The sequence below is a fragment of the Chrysemys picta genome, chromosome 11 (assembly GCF_011386835.1).
Source record: "Chrysemys picta bellii isolate R12L10 chromosome 11, ASM1138683v2, whole genome shotgun sequence".
Lineage (NCBI taxonomy): Eukaryota > Metazoa > Chordata > Testudines > Emydidae > Chrysemys > Chrysemys picta.
The window spans coordinates 36,683,907-36,710,878 of NC_088801.1; the positions used below are offsets into that span (position 1 = coordinate 36,683,907).

At 43.5% G+C, this 26,972-nt stretch overlaps 1 protein-coding gene across 4 annotated transcripts in view; it reads left to right on the forward strand.

The window, feature by feature from the left end:
- Positions 1–1,053: 1,053 nt before the first annotated feature.
- Positions 1,054–26,972, forward strand: part of B3GALT1 (beta-1,3-galactosyltransferase 1) — a 349,383-nt gene continuing 323,464 nt past the window's right edge. For all 4 annotated transcript variants that reach the window (XM_065561795.1, XM_065561796.1, XM_005290398.5 and 1 more), the window contains exon 1: positions 1,054–2,628. The gene's annotated coding sequence lies outside the window, so the exon portion shown is untranslated. The remainder of the gene's footprint in view (positions 2,629–26,972) is intronic.

A 26,972-nucleotide genomic window follows, 5' to 3' on the forward strand; every position in this document is an offset into this window, starting at 1 on the left:
CCTTTTTCAGTACTTGAGATGGCTTCTGAACTACTGGATATTTTTCTAGCTGAAAAACAGAGCTGTCATTTTTACTTCAGTAATACACTGTATGTAAAATCTTAAATGCAAGAATAGTTTTGAATATTTCCTCTAAAAAAATGTGAGTGTACCCAGTGTTCAGATTTAGTACAGGTACTTATGCTGGACCCACATGTATCACTGCTGCCATCTAAAAAAAGATAAACAGTTCAAGGATGGGAGTAAAATAAATCTACTATCTTAGTGGACCAGTCTAACCAGAAGAAAATTTGAGTACACTGATATGGTTTGCAAATAAAGGGCCAAAATATATAACACTTACTCTCATTGAGTAGCATTTAACTCCAGAGTAGTAGCAATGAAGTCAATGTAAGGATATTGGAATGTAGAAATAAATCATGAAATGATTGTGCTGATCAGATTTCCACTCCCCTTCAAAACAGTATAGTCCCATTGTAGCATAAATAACATATTTGTCCATTGGCACAACAGCTATTCACACACCACTATTTTCACCAGAAATAGTTAACTACTTTGTGGACGCAATTCTACAAGACGCTGAGCACCTTGGGAAGTCAATGGGAACCTGTAGCAGGCACACCCCCCATATAGGATTGGCCCTAAAGACATGCTACCCATGGGCGCCGACTCCATGGGTGTTCCGGGGCTGGAGCACCCATGGAAAAAAAATAGTGGGTGCTCAGCACCCACCGGAAGCGCCACGGATCAGCTTTTCCCCCTCCCTCCCAGCACCTCCCACCCACCACGATTAGCTGTACAGCAGCATACAGGAGGCGCTGGGGGGAGAGAAGGGGAAGAGCAGGGGCAGGAATAGGTGAGGAAAGGGGATGGAATGGGGCGGGAAGGGTTTGGAGGGAGGCGCGGAAGTGGGAAAAGGTAGGGCGGGGGCTTGGGGCAAGGGGTGGAGTGGGGGCGGGGCTTGGGGCAGAGCAGGTGTCAAGCACCCCCCAGGAACTCAGGAAGTCGTCGCCTATGATGCCACGAAATAAAACACATATTCTATTGTAAGAGTGAGACAATCTGGAAAGATATATAAACAGAATCCTTCCCAAGCCTTCCAGATGTTCTCATGGCATTTACCGTAGTTTCAACTCAGCCCAGTTTTCTGTTTGTGGGTTGACTAAGGAAAGAGGCTTTAGCACTAGGACAAACATTCCTGTACGCCAAATACTAAAATGACAGTAATGAAGTACCTGTGGATAATTAAAATAATCCAGCAGTAAGGTGTCCATATCAGGTGTTTTCAAAATCAATGCAGAATCAGAATCGATGCAGCACAAGACCGAGGAAGGGGAAGGACTGCCAGTCAGCGATGGGCAGCCAATGTCAAAGGTATTAACCAAAGAAGGTCCTAAGAAACACTTGCACACAGGGGACAATATCATCCCTTAAAACCACATAGTGTTTATATTAAACAGTGCCTGCTGTTTATTACATGGCTTCTGAGTATTTAAACCCTTTGCCACAATGAGCCAAATTCTATCCTCATTTATTCTGGATTTACACCAATCATATTTCCACAAGTCTCCCTCCCCCAGCTAAATGGAGAGGATTAAACAGTAGAAGTTAAGTGGAGGGATCAAGAGCAAGCCATGAGATGTAGATGTTTTCGCCCTACTGGCCTATGAAGAACTGAGCATTTCTGCCTTTTCCCCAGCCAGTGAGTCATGCGCAAGGGAATAGATCTTTACCATTATGGCTATACGTTGTCTGTTGATAAGATTAGATTGTAAACTCCTCTGCATAGGTGCTGGAACTTGGGGTGCTGGTTGGGGCTGTTGCCACACATCCTGTCTTGAAGTGGTTTCCATCATTTACAGGGTTCAGTGGCTCTCAGCACCCCCCCCCCTACAAATTGTTCCAGCATCCCGGCTCCTCTCTCAAGTGCAGCCTGCACAGCACCTGGTGCAATCGGGCCCATCCTAGCGAGGGCCTGGAGTGGTACCAGAACACAAGGAAGGAGTAAGGCTAATCAACTGATTGCAAGGGAGCGATTACAGCAATCCGCTGGTGCAACCAAGGGAGAGCGGGGTTGGCCCCGGGGCCAATGCACTTGGCCGCACCGCGAGCTGCGAGGCGTTGATAGCGAGGGACAAGCGCAGCCATGCGGTGCCCGGAACGCTTTCCAGTCCCGGACCCCGCGCCCTTCGCAAGCCCCGTCCCCGCCGCGCATCCCCGCGCAGCGCTCTCGAGGCACAGCGCTCCCCCTCGCAGGGGCTCGCCGCTCTCGCGGAAACGAGCCTGCTGAGGAAGGGAGGTGGCGAACGTCGGGACCTTCCTCTCTGATTGGTCTCCGCCGCTCGCTCTCTCCCCCCCCCCCGGCTCCGAGCGAGGGGAGGCGGCGATTGGCTGCCCGGGCCTGTCAATCGGAAAGGCCAAGTTCCATTGCGGGATCGCCTCGCTCCGCGAGCCGGGCTTGGCTGCTGCTGCCGCGGCGGCTGCGGGGAGCTGGCCGGCTGCTGCTGATGGAGAAGTGATGCTGGCTGCCGGGACCCGGGCGGCAGCAGCGGCAGGACCAGGACCAGCCGTGGGAGCCCAGCTGAACCCTCCGTGCCGCCAGCCAGGCGAAGACAGCAAAGCCAGCTGGTAAGGTCCAGCCACGGGGGAGGTGTATGCCTCTGCCTCGCTCTGTGCGTCCATGCATGGCTGTGTATCCACAGCGCCTTTTGTTGGCGGGGCTGGAGGCAATGCAGGGCAGCGTAGCAGCAAGGGGAAGCGCTGTGTGTGGGCAAGATGTCTGGGACACAGGGAATCGGCTGGCGGCTGCTGCCGCTGCCGGCTGCAATCGACTTTGACAGGCAGGAGATTGCATGCGTGCGCGTTAGGATCCACGCTTCGCAAGCGAGGTACCTACCTCTCTAGCTAGCCTTGCCCGGGTGCCCTTCAGGAACCACAGGGATTGCTGGAAACGAGCGTGTCTTGCTGAGAGGCTCGGACGAGTGCAAAAGTCCGCGGTGTCTCTATAAAGATAAAAGCAAAGCCGAGCAAAGTGAACTTCATTGCCATAATGACAACGGGAAGTGTTAGCGTGGTCCTTCCAAGGGAAGGCAGACTCCAGAGAGGCACAGTCATGGCACCAGTATTGCTGGAGAGGAGGCAATAGTTACCAGTAAAGTGAGAAAACGGAGGGCTGTTCGTGAAAAAATGGCCGGGGCGGGGGGGAGGACTGTTTATTATATTTTATAGTGTAGACCTAAAGCCCTACAGGCTCAGCAGTTCCCCTCTGTACTTTCCTTGCTGCTGTTGAGCTTCACATGGCTTTGGATTTGGAGATGATGAACTGCCACCATCCAAACTCATTCAGTGCTCCTCCTGAAGCAGCTCCAAAGACACAGCGTGAATCTCAGGGTTGGGTTTAGTGGACACGTTTCCCAGTTTTCGGTAACTACAATAAACTGTGTTGCAGCGGGGAAAGAAAGGGCTTTTCTTTTGTGTGCGAGGCAGAGGGAGTTTAGACATCCAAAGGCTTTCCTCTGTGAACTGTCAGCTCCTTCAACAGGATGTATAGCCATTTGCCAGCCTCCACTGTTGACTTCCCAACTGTTTTCTATGAGGGAAACTATCACCGCTTTCAAAGAATGATGCAGGGTAACTGCTAAAAAAGCCAGATTGCCAATTAACGGAATGGTTTTAACCTTCTGTTTCTGTAACCATCCCACCAGGGTATTGGATTTTATTTTCTGTAGAAAGATCTTAAATGAGATTGCTTTTTATTATACACTGCAGATGGGCATTGCTGGTTGGCTGAGTTTGAATCAGTTTCCCTCAGTAAAATTGACCAGACAAGACATTGAATAGTGTTTTTAACTTTTAAAAAATTGCTTTACTAATTCAGTTAGCATTGAGTCATTCTTTTAAGGGGTAATTGAAACATAAGTAATAAAAATGGAAAGTATAAAAGCTGCTCCATGTTGTCATACTATAGATGGAAAAATAGGTAGTGCGTGAAAGGTGTGTTTCAGCAAGCATGCACCATGGCCCTCTTTAGAGAACAGTGAATTACTAGAGACACCTTGGTAGTGGAAATCCTTATTACAAGTATCCTGACCTTGACCTGATGACAGTCATTAAAACACTTTTTAAATTAGAGATTATGTAAACATTAACTCAGACCATTTGAATGGAAAATTCATATTCACAGAAAAATTAATAGAAAAAATTATGATGGCTAATTTATGCTTTTGTAAAAGGCTAAAAATGGTAAGTTCAAAGAAAACTTCTAATGTAGCAAACAGGAAGGGGAGAAATAAAGCCAGTGGCTGTTAAGACTTCTAAAGAATTCCAAAGACTAAATCCTGTTTTTTTCCCCACACATAATTTTCTCTTTTTCATTGCTCTTTAACATGAATTACTCTGTGATATAAGACCAAACATTTCATCTCTTTAAAACAGCAGTGTTTTAAACCAGTGTTGAATATTCTTAATTTGTTAAAATATTCTTTAACTTACCTTTAAAAGTTCTTTGATTAATTTTATTATTTTCTTAATTAAATCTTGATTGCATAATATTTTAAATAATTGTTGGTATACTTCTATATTTTCTTATGATGGGCTTGATCCTGCACCCATTGATGTCATTGAGAGTCTTATCAAGCAGGATTGGACCCAAATCTAATGTCTGAAATAACTGATCTGAAAAGGCTAATATAGCTGATCATATGCTACATTTCAATAGGAAATGTAATTTGAATTATTTTTATTATTTTATCTGCAGATCCCTCAGCCATAATCCTGAGTGCTTAAAATACTGCTCAACATGTTAAGAAGTTGTTTAATGTATTAAAATGTGTATGACGTATCAAGAATACTTAATTCCAAGTTTATGATACTTTTCTAGCTGTCAAAAAACCATAACAATACTGTATTGATTTGGTGCTCTAAAATTTGCAAAGTAATCTGATAAATTAACTAAATTACTGAAATTTGACACCATGCATGAGAAACATTTTTAAAAAATTACAAAATTATATGATAGATGGCAGAATGGACAACAAGTGTAAACCATATTATCACGAAGCGTTTACCAGTGTTGTGGCTGGACAGTAAATATTAAGTGTAAGTTCTACACCTCAGATCTAATACAACATTATTCTTCCCACTGCGTATTTAGTAGATAAATATTTTTATTTACAGAACATAAAATGCTATTTAAATTCAGTTGCCCGTTTACCATATAGATTTTCGGTGGATCTAGTGAACTCAAAAACTGGTATGAAGAGATGACTACAAAAATATCAGTTAACTTGACAAAGTCAATTTATTTAAAATATTTTAGGCTAATTTGAGTGTCCAGTAAAGAGAAAATAGTAGTAGCAGCACTGCAGCTAGAATCAGGTACAGTGCAGATAGTCATGATGCGTGATCTCCCAGTCCCACTCAGTTATTCCAGTCTGCCTCATACCAACCCAAACTACCTGTACATGCCCCCTACGGACAGATGGTGCCAAAGGTTCTATTAGTTTGAGATATGGACAAATGTTATTTTTGACAAGGGATTAAGTGGAAACAACCAAACTACTTTTTCTTGTATCTAAACTAGATTTTAATCTAGATATCCAGATTGTGAAAGAATAGTCTATTAATGGACTGAATCCTGTTCTACAGACCCTTAATCATGTGAGAAGTCTCATTTACTTTAGTGGAATTATTCACAGGAGTAAATATTTACAGGATCAGGTCCTAATTTACTGCATCACCTAAATTTATTTAACTGGATCATTTTCATTATAGGTATTATGAAACATTTTACAAAAATTGAAACATTTTAACTCATTTATATTTCTGTGGAAATGCGCCAGATCTAATGTCACATTAATATATAAAAAAGAAGAACTAGAAAGTGGATTTTGTTATAATAAAACGCCCAATCAATCACTAGAAATTATCATGATTTGATCAATTATATGCTTTTTTCAGCAATGCTTTTTCCCTTAATTATGGACTTATTAATGTTCAGATCTTTCTAGAGCTATATCAGAATGACAGTGCAGTTTCTTAAACCACACTAGATTTGCTTTATTTAGATTTCCTATTTATGAAATAAGCAAAATAAGTTCATCCTTTCCCAATACATCTTACCAATTGGAGATTATCAAACAACACAAAATCATAGATTTTCCTTGCCTGTATGTACATCAGTGATTTTTGCAGGGAACTATTAATAAATAAATAATATAAAGAGGAAATATAGAAAGGAAGATTAATCATCCTAGCACGTTGCAACCTGCTTCCCAAATAATTGCCAAAATAAAGATGTAAAGCAGTGTACTAAAATATTGGTGATGTAATTTGCCACGTGTAGTAGTAAAATGATTTATTTTGATGCAGCTAGGAAAAGCAAATTGCATTCTGTATAGAAATGAGAAATTTATATATACATTTAGTAAAATACAAAAAAAGCTTTGTAAGAAAATTATAGAAAGAACTAATGAATTTTAAATACACCTTTACCCCAATATAATGCTGTCCTCAGGAGCCAAAAAATCTTACCGCATTATAGGTGAAACCGCGTTATATCAAACTTGCTTTGATCCGCTGGAATGCGCAGCCCCGCCCCCATGGAGCACTGTTTTACTGCGTTATATCCGAATTCGTGTTATATCGTGTCGCATTATATTGGAATAGAGGTGTACTTTATGTTGCTCCTTCCTTCAGTTGTATAAATCATGCAAACTGTACATTGATCTTTTAAAAAGCTAATTCGATTTTTGAACTTCATTGAAAACACTGACTTGTATCCTCTCCAGCAAATACAGTGTTCTTAACTTCTGGTCCATGGAAGCTCTGCAGACCTCCCTGGATACAGAGAAGTGTAAAATACATCCTAAAATGACTTTTTATCTTCCCCACTTACTCATATGTCAGCTTGTTCCAAATGTTTCCAAAGTGTCAAAAGATACTGATAGGTGCATAACACTGCTTTACGCTGTAAGTATGGATGCCTAAAACTGCTTCTCTCCAAGGAGCAAATGCTGCATGGAAGCTGATCCACCTCCCATTGACTTCAATGGAAGTCGGATCAGGCCTCATAAAGCCTTTCCCATTGACATCCATGAGGATTGCTCTTAAGCAGAGACTGCAGATTCAGGTCCACAGGCTAAGGATAAACTCGTTTTCCAACAGATGAAGATGGGCAGAGGCAGGGAGGTTCTTCTGTCAGTGACTAACATACTTGTATGTAGTGTGGGTCGCAGGAGATTAGACAGACAAGGTAGGTGAGGTAATATCGTCTGTTGGATGTTCTTCGGTTGGTGAGAGTAACAAGCTTTTGAGCTTGCACAAAGCTCTTCTTCAGATCTGGGAAATGTACTCAGTGTCACAGCTAAATACAAGGTGGAACAGGATTGTTTAGCATAAATATTTAACATATTTCAAGATGAAGTGTCCCATTAACACCCCTCCAGTCATAGAGGGAGGGAAACGAATGCAGGAAGTCGGGGGAGAATGCAGCTCGGGGGGGTTATTAGTGGACTATAGATTATTGTAAAAAGCCATAAATCCACTGTCTCTATTCAGTCAGGGTCAGATATAGGGTCAGAGATGACCAGAATTTTTAGTGTCTAGCAAAGTTATGAATTTAAGTTCCCATGCTTGTCTTTTGAAAGTGTTGTGTGATTTCCTTTGAGAATGAGGACTGATAGGTCAGAAATAGAGTAATCACTTTGTGAAAAATGTTCACCCACAGGTGATAAGGTGTTTTTGTCTTTTATCATTTTCCTGTGTGAGTTCATTCAAGTATGTAGTGATTGTCTGGTTTCACCCACATACTTGTTACTGAGGCATTTAGTGCACTGAATAAGGTGCACCATGTATTGTGATAGGCATGTGTAGGACCCATAGATGTTGAAAGGTGTGTTGTGGGGAGTGTTGATCATTGTAGCAGTGAAGATATGTCTGCAGGTTTTGCATCTGTTGTTCTAGCAGGTCTGGTGCCACTTTGGATTGGTGTGCCCTGGTCTGTGGGGAACTTGCTTCTGATGCTGAGGTTGGAGAGGTGAGGGAGTTGTCTGAAGGCCAGAAGAGGGGGTACAGGGAAGATTGCTTTCAGGATGGAGTCCCCATTGACTATGGGTTGTAGTTGTTTAATGATGCCTCATATGGGTTCCAGTGTAGGGTCAGAGATGACCAGAAGGGGTGTGTGGTCTAAAGGGTTTTTCTGTATTGTAGAAGGTTCTCAAGGGGTATTTGGGTGGCCCGTTTCATGGTGTGATCTACTTCTCTGGTGGAATGTCCTTGTTTGGGGAAGACAGTTTTGATTGTGTGAAGGTATATATTGTGGCCTTTCTCCTAAGAGCATATTCATTGGTATTTGAGTGCCTGGGCTTTAGATAACAGATTTCTCGATATGTTTGGGGTGGTTACTGGATCTATGAAGGTAAGTGTGGCGATCCGTGGGTTTCTTGTATATAGTTGTCTGTAAAGTTCCATTATTGAAGCTGATTGTGGTGTCTAGGAAGTTGAGGCAAGTGTGGGAGTTTTTCAGAGAATTTAATAGCTGGGTGGTGGTTGTTGAAGTTGTGTTGGAAATCCACGAGGGAGTTCAAGTCATCTGTCCAGAGGATGAAAATATTATCAATGTATTTCAGATAAATCATTACTTTTGTGGTACATTTGTCCAGAAATTCTTCTTCAAAGTGGCCCATGAAGATATTGGCATATTGGGGACCCATCCTAGTACCCGTGGCCTTTCCCATTGTTTGGACAAAGTGTTCGTTGTTGACTGAAACACTGTTATGGATGAGGATGAAATGGATAAGTTTGGCGATGTGTTTGGGGTGAATATCTGATGGTTGTCCATTGTCTTGTAAATATTGAAGGCAGGCAGCTATGCCACATTGTGGGGTATGTTGGTGTATATGGAAGTGACATCCCTGTTAGCAAGGATGGTGTTCTAAGGGAGGTTGTTAATGTTGTGGAGTTTGTGGAGGAAGTCTATTGTGTCTTGGAGGAAGCTGGCCTTGTGTGGTGAGTGGTTTGAAGTCCCACTAGATAGTGATCAAACCGGTAGACAAAGGGGGCACCACTGTAGTTTTCAGCCATGATGACAATGTTAACGAGGCCAACAAAAGCTCTCTGACATCACCTACTATAAAGAACTCAAAGAGGACCCTACACCACAATTTATCCAGGAACTTAAGGACATCATCAAATCATTCCCCAAACAAATCCAAGAGAAACTCCAAGATGCACAAACAAGGGAACCCAGGAAGACCCTTCATAACTGGCATTCTTAGGGCATGGCTACACTTGCAGATGTAGAGCACTGTGAGTTAAACCAGCCCTCTGAGAGCACAGTATGGAAATGGTTAGAGTGTGTCCACACTGTCAGCTGCAAGCACACTGGCATGGCCACATCTGCAGCACTTGCAGTGGCATTGGGAGTGGTGCATTATGGGCAGCTATCCCACAGAGCACCTCTTCCCATTCTGGCACTGTGGCTTGTGGGAAGGGGGCGGGTGATGCGGGGCATTCTGGGTCCTGTCCCAATGCCCCATGATGCATCACTTTGTATCCCAGTAATCCCTGTGCTTCCATCCACATTTGGTGCCATCTTTCAACATTTTTGTACTGTGCGCTGTCTTCCCTTTTATTCTGCGGGAATGGATCCCGAAGTCCTGAGGAATATGCTGATGGGTCTCGCCAGCACGTCACGTTTGGCAGTCGAGTTACTCCTTAAGCTACAAACTGACAGTGAGGAGTCCGACGATGATGTCGACTCACGTAATGCATATGACACAAGATTGCTTGTGGCATTCACGGACATGCTCACCGCTGTGGAATGCTGTTTTTGGGCTTGGGAAACAAGCACTGAATGGTGGGATCACATCGTCATGCAAGTCTGGTATGACGAGCGGTGGCTGCAGAACTTTCGGATGAGAAAAGCCACTTTCATGGGGCTGTGTGTTGAGCTTGCCCCCAACCTGCGGCGCAAGGACACAAGATTGAGAGCTGCTCTGCCAGTGGAGAAGTGGGTGGCTATTGAAATCTGGCAGCTGGCAACTCCAGACAGCTACCGATCAGTCGCTAACCAGTTTGGAGTCAGAAAGTCGACCGCTGGAATCGTGTTGATGAAAGTTTGCAGGGCCATTAATCGCATCCTGCTCAGAAGAACGGGTAATGTGCATGACATTGTGGCTGGCTTTGCACAAATGGGTTTCCCTAACTGCGGAGGGGCGATAGATGGTACGTATATTCCAATTCTGGCACCAGCCCACCTGGCCTCCGAGTATGTTAATTGCAAGGGGCATTTCTCTATGGTACTCCAGGCGGTTGTGGCTCACTATGGGCATTTTATTGACATTAACACAGGCTGGCCCGGAAAGTTGCATGACGCATGCATCTTTCAGAACACAGGCCTGTTCAGGAAGCTGCAAGCCGGGACTTTTTTCCCAGACCAGAAGATCACCGTAGGCGAAGTCGAAATGCCCATTGTGTTCCTTGGAGACCCCACTTACCCTTTAATGCCGTGGCTCATGAAACCCTACACAGGGAGCCTTAACAAGCGCAAGGAGCGGTTCAACAACAGGCTGAGCCGGTGCAGAATGACTGTGGAGTGTGCTTTTGGCCATTTAAAGGGCTGCTGGCACTCTCTGTATGGGAAGCTGGACCTGGCCGATGACAACATCCCCGTGGTTATATCTGCGTGCTGTACACTCCATAACATTTGTGAAGGGAAGGGTGAAAGATTCACTTAGGCATGGAATTTGGAGGTTCAAAACCTGGAGGCTGAATTTGAACAGCCAGAGAGCAGGGCTATTAGAGGGGCCCAGCGCGGGGCTGCAAGGATTAGGGATGCCTTGGGGGAGCAATTTGAGGCTGAAAACCAGCAGTAATGTTTGGTGCCCTGCACGGGAGTGAAGTGCAGTGGTTCCAATGTTAGTAGGAATCTGTGTTTGCCACACTGACTTGCAGTGCCTGTTGCTTTTCTGGGCTAAGGTATCTTTTACTTAATGCAATAAAGAATGTTTTCAAAGCCATAAAAGCCATTTATGTAAAAGAAAATTCATTTATTGAAAAGAAACACAACTGCTTGGGAAACAGAAAGGGCAAGGGGGTGGGGTGGGGAACGGTTCAATCACAGATTTGCGTATGTCCTGTTCTCATACTCAGCCTTCCTGTCTGGAGTGCCGTGCAATGAATGCTGCACTTCAGGGTGGCTAAAATGCATGGTGATGGGGGTTGAGTGCAGTGGGTAAGGGTCGTAGTTTGCGGAGTTGGGTGGTGAAGCCACAGGTGTTGGAGGCAGCTGGTGGCAATAAGAACCCAGATGTTGGGGAAAGTGGGTTGGAGGTGACATGGAGGCACAAGGGAAAGAGTTTTTGGACTAGGGCTGTGGGGGGGAGGGGTAGTGCTCCGCCTGCGTGGCTACGAGCGCCTGGATCGAGTTTGCTTGGCGCTCCGTAATGCTTATCAGATGCTCTGTGCTTTGGTGCCGGTGCTCCACACTTCGGTGCCAGCACTCTGCATTCTGCTGGCGGAACCTACTTTCACTCTCCCTCCACCCCTGCACTTTTTGATTTTCACGAAGGGACTGCTGCATTACTTCGTGCAGCATGTCTTCTTTGCTTCTATGTGGCCTCTTCCTAATTCTTTGGAGTCTTTCGGCTGGAGATAACACAGACGGCTGAGATCTGAAGATTGCATCTGTAAAGGCAAAATGCACCACTTAACAGAGGCAGCATTGTTCACACCAGACAGAGCAACGATTCGCCCGTACTTAAGACAAGCACAATCTAAACAATAGCAAGATTTACCTGTCCGAAAGCGAGCGCACATAACCAACAGGAGCCCCAAAATGGTGAGTAAGCACAGGGTCAAGGGGGACTGATTGTATCACTGCCGTACTGTCCTTTGGGTTTCTGTGCATTGGGGAGAGCCAACAGCTGCAGGAGGCCCCTATACTGAACACTGTCTTCACATTTTCCACAGGAGTTCATCCTGGAAGATACCTCGCTGCCAACGGTGACTGGAAAGCAAGGGAGGGTCTTCTACTACAATGCAGCTTCTGCCCTGGCCCATATGCAGCTTGCCTGTGTGCAGCAAAGGTCCCCTTGCCCCTCACGGCACAGTGGCGCAAACATTTTAGCCTTTCTGGGACAAGGAGCACGTAGCGCTCCCAAGAAACCTGTGCAAGCGCATTGCCCAAGTTCTACATGAGATCACTGAGCCGATTACCGCGATGTGAGAGCACATCAACACCCTATTCTGCATCTAGGCATGCATGCAGCCCTAACCCTCCTTGTCCCAAGAGCCTGCACGGAATAACTTCCTTTCCAAAATGAAAGCTGCTTACCGGGCACATCCTCTGGTGTTTGTCCTTCCCCAAGCGCTTGCCGCTGAGATTGGATACCTTCCTCCTGGCTTGAGAACAGCTCCTGGCTGCATGCATCTAGGCATGCCGGGGTGTCTTCCTCCTCCTCAGCACCCTCGCTCCCGCTTTCCTCCGCCTCCTCCTCCTCCTGCCTTGTTGAACTGGGCTCTGAAGTGTCCATAGTGGTCCTCGAAGTGGAGGTAGGGTCACTCCCAAGTATTGCATCCAGCTCTTTGTAGAAACAGCAGGTTGTGGGGGCAGCACCGGAGCGGCAGTTTGCCTCGCGGGCTTTGCCGTAGGCATTCTGCAGCTCCTTCACTTTAACCCTGCACCGCAGTGCGTCCCGGTCATGGCGCCTTTCCATCATGTCCCTTGATATCTGCCCGAAGGTATCGTAATTCCTACGGCTGGAGCATAGCTGGGACTGGACAGCTTCCTCCCCCAAACACTGATGAGGTCCAGCACCTCGCCATTGCTCCATACTGGAGATCGCCTGGTGTATGGAGGCGTGGTCACCTGGAAAGATGCGCTGAGAGCACTCCACGCCTGGCTGAGCAAACAGGAAGGGGATTTTCAAAATTCCCAGAGAATTTAAAGGGCGGGTCTGACGGTTGGTCACTTGAGGGCAGGGCAATAGAGTTCAAAGTGATGACCAGAGTGGCTAGAACAGGCATTGTGGGACACTTTTGGAGGCGGATCAGAGCGCATTAACAGACTAGGGCATCCACACTGGTGCCGTGGCGCTCCAACAGGGCGCACCAAGCGTTATGCCTCTTGTGGAGGTGGATTACCAGTAGCGCTCCAGCCGCGGAGTCAGGGCGCTCTATGTGCCTTGCCAGTGTGGACGCGTCGTGAGTTAGGGTGCCTGGGGCTGGTTTAATGCGCTCTAACTCGCAAGTGTAGCCATGCCCTTAGTGAAGGAATATCGGGACTCTCAGAAACCATCCTCAAACCACTCACCACACAAAGGGCCAGCTTCCTCCAGGACACAATGGACTTCTTCCACAAACTCCACAACATTAACAATCTCCCCACATTCCTTTCCCCACTATGACTAGAGGGGTCTTAATAGGCTACTTCACCTTGAATGGTCCCTTAAAATGTGTTAACTATTTATTTTAAACATTCTTTTCCATATTGTATTTAGCTGTGACACTCTGAATATGTTTTCCAGATCTGAAGAAGAGCTCTGCGTAAGTTCGAGAGCTTGTTTCTTTCACCAACCGAAGTTGATCCAATAAAAGAGATATTACCTCACCCATCTTGTCTCTAATTAATATTCTGTCAGCCAGGAAAACATTTCCAAAGGGCAGCACAGCCTTCAGATGTGTCTTTGACAGCAATATTCTGCAGCTCAGCCAGTTGGAAGTGAAGGACAGATAGGGACAGAAATGACTGGCCTCTCTGAGACTTGGATCTGCATATGGGGCATGTTAATCCAGACTTAGGGCTTTAGGAGTTGTGATAGACCTGAATGGGCCCAGATGTGATGATGCGTTATGAATCTCATTTACAGTCCTCGAGCTCTGCTTCCATTGGTCACTGCTAATAACAATTATTATTATACTCAACACTTACATTTCAGTTTTCATTCAAAATCACTATTACACTCTGTATTCAGGCATAATTTCACACAACACTGAAATACAGCCACATCTAAGGTTTTATAGTGCACAGCAACACAACAACATAGAACTTTTCCAATTTTGGATCTGACCAAACCAAATATTCATTTATACACACAGCTCTTTTGAAAAGTGCCATATACAATTTAAATAATGTGAGAAATTCAGGTAGCCAGAATTTAATTATTCCTATGGAATTTGGCCAGGACATCTAGGTTATCACTTCTGCCTTTGCAGAAAATGCCTGGCATTATTAAATAGCCACAAATCTTTCTTCGGGCCTCTTATACCATGTTTGGGTACTGGCTTAATCAGAAAAGAAGAGGGAACAATACTATCTATCAAATCACCACCATCACTTCCACACACAGGTTTTTCTCTTGTGGTCTCCTATCCAAGTATCAGATTTGACACAATCCTAGCCTGTGGTGTTCTGATGCAGATAACATGCAGGAGCTTGCCTCCCTCTGAGCTGTTCTGCAGCTCCTCCATGTGAAGGGCTGTTGTTTTGTTTCTTTAGTCCTTCAGCAGGTGGCCACATTTTCGTGTGAATAGCTAGCTCTGCTGAGCAGCAACATCTGTGGCTTTGTGGGGGTTGTGCCAGCCAGAAGGCTGCAAATATTTCCTGCTGGATCAGGCCCTGAATTGTTAAAGGATACTCTTACTAATTAGAGTTGGATCTTGTATATTAGAAGGAAAGTAGAATAAATAATATTTCTCTTATGTTCAAATTTGATATTTACTTTACATAGCAGGAGATTTAAGTAGAGGAGCAAAATTTTAACATTATCTATAGTTAGTCAGATCTTAAGTATTACGGAGTGTGTCACATTCCAGGGTACAATCCAGACCACCGGTGATTATGGCTAGTTCAGGAAAGTGCATGGATTAATAATTTAGAGCAATCTTGACCCCCCTCCCAGGATAAAGTCTGTGTTTAGTAGTGGAGGGGAAGGAGAACTCTACAAGATGGCCCTTGTAGAGTTTCTCCCAAACCATTGCATTGGGGGAATGGGAACAGTGGGGTACAGAGTTTGCCCTCTTAGTGACTGCAGTTAAAGTTACACGTAATCAAATCAAACATTTGTAAGTATGGAAATGCATAATTACGATCAGGCAAATAACCTTAACTCTTCCCACACACTACTCAATAAACAAACAATCTCAGTCCCAAACACCACCTAATTAATCATCCTCCATTCACATATTACATTTCATACCTACACCAAAGAAATGGACAAAGTCTTTCCCACATTTTCAATAGAGGTCTGTGCGCCATAAATAGCCACTGGAGTGTCCACTGCAAACATGTTCATAGAGTCAGTGCTCCATGATCTGCACTGGCTTCCCATGGGTTTTTGGATGGAGTTTAGGTATTGGTATTGACCTACAACGCCCTATATGGTTTAGGATCTTCCTACCAGAGAGGCTGCTAGTCTTCCCATGACATACCACCATAGGGGAGATCAGCAGAGATGCTCAAATTGGACCGCTCCCAAATATAAAAGAGAAGGGCTCACTGGCAAGGTGTTCTCTATTCCTATGAAATGCCCTGGTCAAAAATAGCCCAAATCTGTTGCTCTTCAGGAGCTCTTCTTAGGAGGGTTGCTGAAGAAGCAGATATTGTTGAGGATGATGATTAGGGAAAAATGGGGAATATGTTTTATTGTTGTACTACTAGTACAATCAAAGGCCTGGAAAGGACTTTGAGAGGTCATCTAGTCCAGTCCCCTGCACTCATGGCAGGACTAAGTACTATCTAGACAATTCCTGACAGGTGTTTGTCTAACCTGTTCCTAAAAACTCCAATGATGGAGATTCCACAACCTCCCTAAGCAATTTATTCCTGACAGTTAGGAAGCTTTTCCTAATGTCCAACCTAAACCTCCCTTGCTGCAATTTAAGCCCATTGCTTCTCGTCCTATCCTCAGAGGTTAAGAAAAACAATTTTTCTCCCTCCTCCTTGTAACAACATTTTACGTACTTGAAAATTGTTATGTCCCCTCTCAGTCTTCTCTTTTTCAGACTAAACAAACCCAATTATTTCAATCTTCTCTCATAGATCATGTTTTCTAGACCTTTAATCATTTTTGTAGCTTTTCTCTGGACTCTCTCCAATTTGTCCACATCCTTCCTGAAATGTGGCGCCCAGAACTGGACATAGTACTCCAGTTGAGGCCTAATCAGCACAGAGTAGAGCAGAAGATTTACTTCTCGTGTCTTGCTTACAACACTCCTGCTAATACATCCCAGAATTATGTTTGCTTTATTTACAACAGCGTAACTGTTGACTCATATTTAGTTTGTGGTCCACTATGACCCCCAGAGCCCTTTCCACAGTACTCCTTCCTAGGCAGTCATTGCCCATTTTGTATGTGTGCAACTGATTATTCCTTCCTATGTGGAGTACTTTGCATTTGTCCTCATTGAATTTAATCCTATTTACTTCAGACCATTTCTTCAGTTTGTCCAGATCATTTTGAATTTTAATCCTATGCTCCAAAGCACTTGCAACCCCTCCCAGCTTGGTATCGTCCACACACTTTATAAGTGTACTTTGTATGCCATTATCTAAATCATGAATGAAGATATTGAACAGAACTGGACCGAGAACTGATCCCTGTGGGACCCCAGTCGTTATGTCCTTCCAGCATGATTGTGAACCACTTATAACTACTCTCTGGGTATGGTTTTCCAACCAGTTTTGCACCCACCTATGGTATTAGAAAGTTTATATTAGAAAGTTACTGTTTCTTTCCTTGATTTATTATTTTGAGTATTGTCAGATGCACCTAAAGTGTTCAGATGGATGCCTCTTATTATTTCCTTAATCTAAAGAATAAATAAATAGAGAATTTACCTTTTCAACCCTTTAGAGACCTCATTCCTGTAGATTAGGTCATCTTCAGGATCTGCTACGTACACCTCACTATGATGCAGTATTTAAACTATTGTGCATCCAGCTTTAGATAATTGCAGCCATAGGCTCCAGACTTTGACGTATTTTCAACTGTAACCCAATTTAACAAGATAATTTTGTTTTGGAATTAATAAATATATGTTTCCTTAGAGCATGCACGTCTGTAGTCTGAGATTTGCTTTTAGAGACTGGTGGCCTAAAGTCAGTTTTGCTGATCTTTCCATCCATTTGATAACACATGTTGCCAGAATCTCTTTACACAAAGAATAAGCAGTAATTGTATCCTACTTGGTTTGGTTCATATTTTATTCCTGATATATTTGAAGTTATCATGGAGTTTGTCTTTGCAAGAAAATTAGGGAACAGGGTCTACCCGCAACAAGCTGACATGATGTTGAATACGACTTGTCCCTATCTGCAATTAATATAAAATCATGGTCATGTGTTAGTTAGCCCAGCTACTCAAGGTTGCATTCAAATGTGGGTTAGTGAATACAAGACTGTGGACTACTGCATGGTAGCATGTGCAGATGTCATGGATGGGCATAAATACTCCTCTGTAGTATTTGAGCATTGTCCTCTTTAAGACTATGCCACTTGAGTCATAGTTGACAGGTAAATCTCATGAGTGGAATCAGTGGACAGTAGCAAAATCTATGCAGAATACATTCCAAAGGCACACACACTGAACAAAATCACTTATGCTGCTTTTCTGACTTACACAGGCTACCATTCTAGGGCAGCGCTTGGCTCCTAATGTCTAATTATAACAATAATATTCTTTTTGTTGAGATGTCCGTAATCATTAACCCACTATATGTAGTCTATGTTTCTGTGTTACATCAGCACAATGTTAGTAGTTTCTCCCCCAAGGAGAGCTATACATACTTATAATGAAGGAGAGTATTTTTCTGTGGGTGATATCCAAGCAGTGTGCCACATTGATGCAGTCACCTAGAAAATAGTCCATATCCATTTAGAAAGAGTATGAAGCATTTTTACAAAAAAATAAGTTTCTTCTCAATTAAGTCAGATGTTTGGTCTTTTAGGCACCTAATACAAGTATAATTAACAAGGCTTCAGATTTGTCATGGAATTTTTTTAAAATAAAAAATCATGGAGCAGTCATGGTAAATGTAGAAAAGCCACAGGCTTAGGGGAAAATGGTGTGTAAGGTCATCAGAGTGCCATTTAAAGTGGGCGGGGCCTCAGCTGGGCCAAACCTGAGTGGCATTACAACTCCCGTTGTATTAGTTTGCAATGCTGAGAGCGGGACTCTGGAACCAAAGAAAAGTCATAGACAAACAGAAAAATCACCATACCTATAACACTTTTATCACTGTGACAAACCTGCAGCCCTAATCATTAGTATATTTATGTTCTTGTACTGTACAAACTGTTCAGTTTTATTTTATCAAGCTTTGGGAGATCAGATCCATCTAGAAAAAAAGCTAACGAAAGAAAACTGTTCAAATCTCAGAGACTTTTTGAAGGTAATACAACATATCAGTTCTACCTGAAAATATTTGACAGCAGCCTTTGTGTTTGTTGTTAACCCCCAGATAGTGCTTTTCATCTAGACTGTACGCTTAAAATGGTTCTAAAGTGCCAGTTATGTGCTGCCTGGAATTGGCTACTGAACTGACTCAATGATAAGCCAAGAAGCAGAGTGACACAGGGTTGAAGGTTGGCTGCAAGATTCAAAATTAAGTACATGAAAAATGATCCTACTAAGGAGATGTTGACTTGAATAGAGTAGTTAAGGTCCAAATCAACGTCAGTCATTAAAGTCAGACATAAAAATACAAAGTGTCACAGCACACTATTACTGAAAAAATTACTTACTTTCTCGTTTTTACCATATACGCCTCTACCCCGATATAATGCTGTCCTCGGGAGCCAAAAAATCTTACCGCGTTATAGGTGAAACCGCATTATATCGAACTTGCTTTGATTCGCCGGAGTGTGCAGCCCCGCCCCCCTGGAGCACTGCTTTACCGCGTTATATTCGAATTCATGTTATATCGGGTCGCGTTATATCAGGGTAGAGATGTAATTATAAAAATAAATGATTTGGAATATAACTATTGTACTGACATTTCAGTGTGTAGTATATAGAGCAGTATAAACAAGTCATTGTCTGTATGAAATTTTAGTTTGTATGGACTTCGCTAGTGCTTTTTAATGTAGCCTGTTGCAAAACTAGGTAAGTATCTAGAAGAGTTGATGGACCCCTGGAAGACCTCTGCCTATCCCCAGGGGTACATGTAGCCCTGGTTGAGAACCACTGATCTAGTCTGATCGCCTGCTCTTTGCAGGCTACAGAACCCCACCCAGCCACTCCTGCAATAGACCTGAGTTACTGAAGTCCTTAAATCATGATTTAAAGAGTTCAAGATACTGAGAATCCACCATTTACACTAGTTTAAACCTGCAAGTGACCCATGCCCCTTGCTGCAGAGAAAAGCAAAAAACCCCAGAGTCTCTGCCAATCTGACCCAGGGGAATATTCCTTCCCGACCCCTAATATGGCGATCAGATAGACCCTGAGCATGTGGGCAAGACTCACCAGCCAGACACCTGGGAAAGAATTTGCTGTAGTAATTTAGAGCCCTCCCCATCTAGGGTCCAGCCATTGGAAATATTTGCTGCTAGCAGTCGCAGATCGGCTACATGCCATTGTAGAGAGTCTCGTCATACCATTCCCTCCATTACTTTATCAAGCTGTGTCCTGAAACAAGGTAGCTTGGTTGGGGGGTGGGTGGGGGGGGGGGGAGAGAGAGAGAGAGAGAGAGAGTGTGTGTCTGTGTCTGTGTCTGTGTGTGTGTGTGTGAAGCCAGAGAAGAACTGGTAAGCATGGCCCTGGGAGGAGGCAGAGAGAGAGCTTCTTTTGAGCACAGCAGGCTTGGAAACTGGGAGCAAGGAAACTGCTTCCTGTTGTTCATTCCTACTGTATTCAGGGAAACATTCTTTGTAAATAAACAGGATCGTAGCAAAGAAATACCTGACTTGATTATCAATTTCTCTCCCTAATGGAAGCAAACTGGTTAAGCCATGAATATTGGCTAGCTGCTGCTGCCAAGGAGCAACCATACTATTTGGGCTGTACATAATTTTATAAAAAATATATTATGCTGTAGTAATACATTCATGGTGTCCTAAGACTCCATGGTTGGTACTGTGTCTTCACTATCACCATTTAGAACTTGGAACTCAGATTTTCATACTCCAAAAGCTCAGGCCCTTGTCACTTGAGCTAAAAGGAAATGATTCTTAGCTGTTAGCAGTAGAAGGCCTATGAAACATAGCTGAGCACTTTTGAGTCTATCCAATAGAAGGCAGTGATGTATATTCACACTAGCCAATTAATATAGGTTTATATATATTACAGTGGTGATTTTCAACCTGTGGTCTGTGGACCTCTGGGGGTCTGCAAGCCTATGTTTAAGATTTCTAAAGGGGGCCGCACCTCCATTCGAAATTTGTTAGGGGTCCACAAATGAAAAAAGGTTGCAAACCACTGTATTACAGCATTTATGTAAAATTCTCAAAATCCTGAACCTATGCTATATAGCTTTTGGTAGTCTAATTTAAATTGCCTGGGTTTTAAAACAAAGCAGTCCCATTCAGAAGTATGTTTTATACACAAGAGTAGAGAACACTTCTTTCTGATTTCTCTGAAATAAATAAAATACCCCTCTTTTTACTGTAATTCAAGGAAGCCTATGGGAATGTTATGACATTGGATGCTAGTCGTTTAGGAATTTTGCCATTTCATAAGTGTCTTTCTTTTTGGTGGGATGGTTTTGGGTAAATCAGATTGTATATATAACATGTGCTGTCTTATTACACATGGTCACTTGAATGCCTAGAGCCTGGTATGATCAGGAAGCTTTACTGTCTTTTCTAAAGTCTGTCTGTATTTTCTGCTTGATTACTCAGCCAAGTTACTTCAAACTTTTGTTTGACCATAGATAAATTGACTATTAGAGTGTCTTGTAGCTAGAGTTCTGACATCAGCAAATAGGTCAAGCCATATTTGAAAAAGTCTTGTGCATTTTGCACTACGTGCCAATGAATAGAAGACTCAAAATTATTTTCAGTCCTGTTTGAAAGCTTTTGTGCTAAGACATGTTTAATGCTTTGATAAAGTCTTTTCCAGTTGGATGTCAATATAACATCTACATAGTTTCCCAAGCCCAAGTAGACCAGCTCCAACTGCACTGCAAACAATTTTGTGGGCTGTATTTTAGATTCAGTATATATTTGTATTTTAGCTGTGCTATCTACAGCATTTAAAAATACAAGTTCTACACATTTCAGGCTCAAGCAAGTTTTATATTTCTTGTCTGACCAATGTGAATGGAGCTCCAGGTGGGGCCAGAAATGAGGGCTTCAGGGTGCGGGAGAGGGCTCCAGGCTGGGGGTGTGGGCTCTGGGGTGGGGCCGGAGATGAGGGGCTTGGGGTGTAGGAGGGGGCTCAGGGCTGGGGCAGGGGGTTGTGGTTGTGGGGTGCGGGCTCCAGCATGGGGTTGGGGTGTGGGAGGGGACTCTGGGCTGGAACAGGGGGTTGGGGCACGGGAGTGGGTGTGGAGTCCCAGCGGTGCCTATCGCAGCTCCCAGGAAGCGGCCACCAGATACCTGCAGCCCCTAGGCGCATGGGTGGCCAGTGAGGCTCCACGCATTGCCCTCTCATCTCCTGGCACCACCCCCGCAGCTCCCATTGGTCACAGTTCCCGGACAATGGGAGCTGTTTAGCCGGCACTTGGGGCACAGACAGTGTGTGGCGCCTCCCTGGCTGCCCATATACCTGTGGGCTGCAGGGACCCAGTGGCTGCTTCCGGGAGCTACATGGAGTTAGGGCAGGCAGGGAGCCTGCCTTAGCCCCAGGCCTCCGCTGCGCCGCTGACCGGACTTTTAATGTCCCGGTCGGCAGGGCCGACTGAAGCTGGTCCCTTTTTGATCGGGTGTTCCAGTCGAAAATTGGACACCTGGCAACCCTAGCCTGAACATGGAGGTGGGTGGGGCAGAGGATCGGTATGGCTGAAGTATGTTGTGCCCTCACCTGGTTGTTGGCCTCTGAGAGACTGTTGCCAGCTGACCTGAGTCAGATCTATGATGGTGCTCATGGCAGTACAGCATCAGAGAGCTGTAACTGGCTTTCTAACAGCTTGCCTCTGCTGCACTGAGTGGAAACTCCATGCACCAGAGAATCTTGGCCGGTATCTTCATAATGGTGATGGAAATGTTGATCATAACTTTAGCCCCATCTCTCTCTGGATTCAAAAGCATTCTAAATATGCATTATGTATGTACTTATTTTGTTCTGGTAGATGCAGGGGCATGCCCAGGAATAAAAATGTGGCCGCTTTTGGAAGGGCACTTTCTGTTCTCTCTCCCACTCCCCTCCCACAGCTGGAGGAACTGGCTCTCCCTCCCCCCGCCCACCCATGGGGGGAGTGGCTCTGCCCGGTGCTGGAGGACCTGATTCTCCCTGCCGCAGCCCTGGGGCTGGTGGAATTGGCTCTCCCGCCAGCAGCCAGAGGAGCTGGATCTCCACACTGCAGCCCCTGGGCCGGAGGAACTATCATCTCCCGCCCGAGCCTGGGTCAGAGGAGTTTGCTCTCCCCATCCAGCCCTGGAGGTGTTCTGTGCCCCCACTGATTTGGGGTGCCCCTGCGTGCCCCTGTAAAAAAGATTAGTCAATGGTTTAATCATATGTAGTCAAGTATCAGAAGGGTAGCCGTGTTAGTCTGGATCTGTAAAAGCAGCAAAGAGTCCTGTGGCACCTTATAGACTAACAGACGTATTGGAGCATGAGCTTTCGTGGGTGAATACCCACTTCATCGGATGCATGTGACGAAGTGGGTATTCACCCACGAAAGCTCATGCTCCCATACGTCTGTTAGTCTATAAGGTGCCACAGGACTCTTTGCTAATCATATGTAGTTTCTCTTCTTTTTCTGAAGTCGTTACTGAAAAGAAGTGCCTGAGGGAGAGAGCTCAATAATGAGTAAGGAATGCCCTTTCGTCAGAGAATGTAATGTTTCTAATGGTTGCCAACAAAGAAACAAAAAGCACATCAAACTTTTGTGACTGCATTGCCATTAATGCCCTGCATATTATGTATATCATATATATGAAGTAATAATTCTTAACTATATTTGGCATTTAGTCTACTTCCCTCTCCTAGATGGTGAATAGATAATAATATAGTGCAGTTAAGCATACCTTGTTATGAATTTATGGTATGTGATCACTCTTCACTATCTAGAAAGATGAAGATTTATAGTGTCTGATCTGTTCTTTTGTATGAAATTATGAAAAATGACAAAATGAACGAAAGGGGATATTTGTGGGATACAGAAACTTGGTGGTGAACTCTTGAGTGTCTGAACAGAGGACTTCCAACTAGAAAATACATTTTTCTACTAGAAAAAATTATTAGCCAAGATGCTTTCCAATGAGATGCAGTGACATATTTGTAAACAAATAGATTTTCCAACTGCATAATTAAGTAATATAAAATATATTGTAACGAAATCATTTGCTAAATAAACTCATGAGATGTACTATATTAAACGTTATACTGATGTTACGGAAAAAGCAATTTAATTACTTCCAGTATTGATAGTGCAAAGAAAATCTGGTATAATTGTGGTAGAGAATATTAAAAGCCACTGTTGTCTGTGTTTGAAGACATATAGTCTTGTGATAATGAAATATTGTAATAACCTCAACTGCCTCCAGAGAAGAATGTCAACTATCGCTCTCTGGAGTTACTCTTCAGTATGTCACTAGCTGTTATGTTACATAAATAAGTTTTACACAATGATCATTTGGAATAAATAGAACCATAGGCATTGTGACCATATTCAAAACTAACTGATATATAAGGCCCTTCATTTTCAGTTTTTATTCTTTTTTAAATTTCTTTGGCATTTACCAGTATTTATTTGAAAATGTAAGCTATGGGTGAAAATCAGTTAGAACTGGAAATGAAGGCTGGTAGGCTGGAAGGGGTCCTCAGTACTCACAGTGGTTGGTGGCCATGGCGGGGAGGTACTCACTGTATAGTGGCTGGATGGTTTTGGCTGCTAGGACCCAGCTCTCTGATGGTCTTGCTCCCCTACTGCACAAAGGAAGTGGACAGGGCTGGGCTGAAGAGCCAGGGTCAGGAGAGTCTCTGTCTGGCAGAAGGTGGTCTCAGCTGCCAGAACCCGGCTCCCTGCCTGTCTTACTTCCCAGGGAATAGAGCCCCATCCACTTATCTCCCAGACAAAGCCCTCTCCCGATCAGGCTGTTCAGCACTGAAGGAGTGGTATCAGGAGAGGGCTCTGTCAGGGGGCCAGTACCCATAGGGAATGGCCTTACACTCCTCTGCTGACCAATCCCTTTGGTGGAGGTTCAGGGCACAGAGCCCCATCCTCTTCCCCTGTTGGACACAGCCTACGGAGAAGTGGACAGGGCCACGATGAAGGTCCAGGGTCAGGAGGGAGCTCTGTCTGGCATAGGGGCCAATACTCACAGGCTGTAGCCTTCTGCTCCCCTCCTGACTCTCGCCGTTCAGCGTGGCCCCATCTGCTTCCCCTGTGAAAAATCTGTGGGGCCCAAAAAAGCCAAAATTCAGGTGAAAGTGGGTAAAACCAATACTGAATTTTTTTCAGAATTCAGGAATATTTTAGATAAAGTTTGTAAATACCAAAAACAAAGGGCCTTACAAATATATAAAAAGTAAACTAAGGTAAAAATCTGCAAAAGTGACTAACTATTCAATAGTGAGGACAATATAATTACAGGGTCCTGATTTCCCAAAAGGTTACTTATTTAGGGCCTGATCCAAAGTCCATTCAACTCAATGGAAATACTCCCTGGGACTTCAACTGGGTTTGGATCAGGACCTAAAATCTTAATCCCGCTTCCTTTGAAGTCAAAAGGCAAAACTTCTACTGACTTCAAAGGAAGCAGGATCTGGTCTTTAGTTCTTAAATAGTTAATACTGTTTTCTTGATATATTCACCACTTTTGTTTCTTTCATAGTCTCACAAAAATGTTGTAGTTTTCCCTTTCCCCTAAATTTCTTACAGGCTACAGGTGCATCATAAAACAATCTGTGCCATTTTGTAATATTTCAGCCAATATTGCTCGACATATGTAGTATTTATTCTTTTTCTGCCAGAATTACACTACTAAATCTTGGTACTGTAATTCTGAAACTATTGAGAGAGATCAATGTCAGAAAAAACTTTGTATGCGTTTCAGTTAGAAATGTAAATTGTCAGCCTAGTGAATATTAACACTTACATGCATTTTAATTTTCAAAGGGGATTTTAAATTCTCTGACGAAAGGGCATTCCTTACTCATTATTGAGCTCTCTCACTCAGGCACTTATTTTCAGTAAATGATGGTTTCAGAAAAGGGAGAGAAACTACATATGATTAAACCGTTGACTAATCTTTTTTAATAATCATGGGGGGAGGGAGAGTCTCTTCTCCATTCAGCGTACATAATGCTGATTAGTATTAATGGGAGTTTTGCACACACATCAAGGGAAGAGTAGAACTTGGAGTCTAACAAGAAAAGGCATAGAGAGATGATGGCAAAGATCAAATGAAAAATATTTGTGTTAACCTATGTTAAGTAAGGGCTTGCCTTTATAACCACACTACATTGGCGCAGCTGCATCAATGCATCTGAGCTGATGTTGTGCATCTGGTGAAGACGCGCTATGTTGATGCGAGAGTGCTCTCCCGTCAATGTCATTATTTCACCTCAAAGAGATGCGGAAGCTATGTCGGCGGGAGAGCATCTCCCACCAACATAGTGCAGTGTAGACACTGCTTTAAGTCAATATAACTTATGTCACGCAGGGGAGTGTTTTTTCATACCCCTGGGTGATGTAAGTTACATTGACTTAAGCGGTAGCATAGACAAGCCCCGTTTTTATGGTTATGGGGTAAGCATAGTGACATTTAACTCATTGTCTTCAGATTTAATTCTTTAAGATTTCACAATTTCACAGCATTTTTATATACTTTGGTTTTGGTATTAATAAAACCTACTTCTCCTAGAAGAGTGTCTTTTATCACACTCTTTACCTAACTAAAGAATATAACTCAATGCAAAAGAGAAAATCAAGTAAAAAGAATGGTGTACTTAATTCTTTCAAGTGTGTTTTGGATGGGACAAGCAGGGCTGGGAAGCCAGCACTGATGTTCTTTCTACAGGAAAAAGAGAAAACCATAAGGAACTACTTCACATTCTTTCCTCTCCTGACCAAACCAATGTTTTGTACAGTGGAATATGAATACTGTTTACGCGTCCTTCTGCACTTCTATTCCTTCCACTGTACACACTTTTCTCAATTTTGGGGGGACTGACATAACTCAGTCACTTTTTGTGGGGAAGAAATATTCAACTCTGGAGAAAACTATTATATAAAAGGTACGGGTCTCTGGGAATTTTTTTTAACATCGAATCTTGAACTTGGAAGGAAAACAGCTCTCTCTCTCTCCTCACAATATTTCCTACCTTTGTGTATTTTAAGGATTCAAATAGTGTCTTACTTTAGATTACCAAAAGCACACAAAAAAGTAACACTGGAGACCTAATGCACAAACTCAGAGAAAAGTCAGTAGGAGTTTTGTGTATGAAATGAGTGTCTGATCAAGCTAAAGATATTAGTGATACAATATAACTATGCAAAAAGCTAATCTTCCTAATACCAAGTCACAATATATAGAACTCTTCTGAAGGAGGTCCATTCTAAACTCTGATTTTTCTTTCTATAGAATAGTGACAAGCATTGATTGCTCTAATGAAATGCCATTTTTTTGTGGCAAATAGTTGCTGAGTGACATTAAGAGTAAGTATTTTGGCTCAGGGCTTTGTCATGTCAATCAGCAGAACACTTATTTTAATAAGTGTCATCCATGCCGACCAGATGTGTCAGAGCTAGATATGCCAATTTCCACGTTTCTTTTGTTTTATAGTAGAACTAACACACATGACCTCTCACTGAGAAAGTGCATGCCTACTTTATAAAATTAGGTGGTCTCCATGAATATCTTCAAG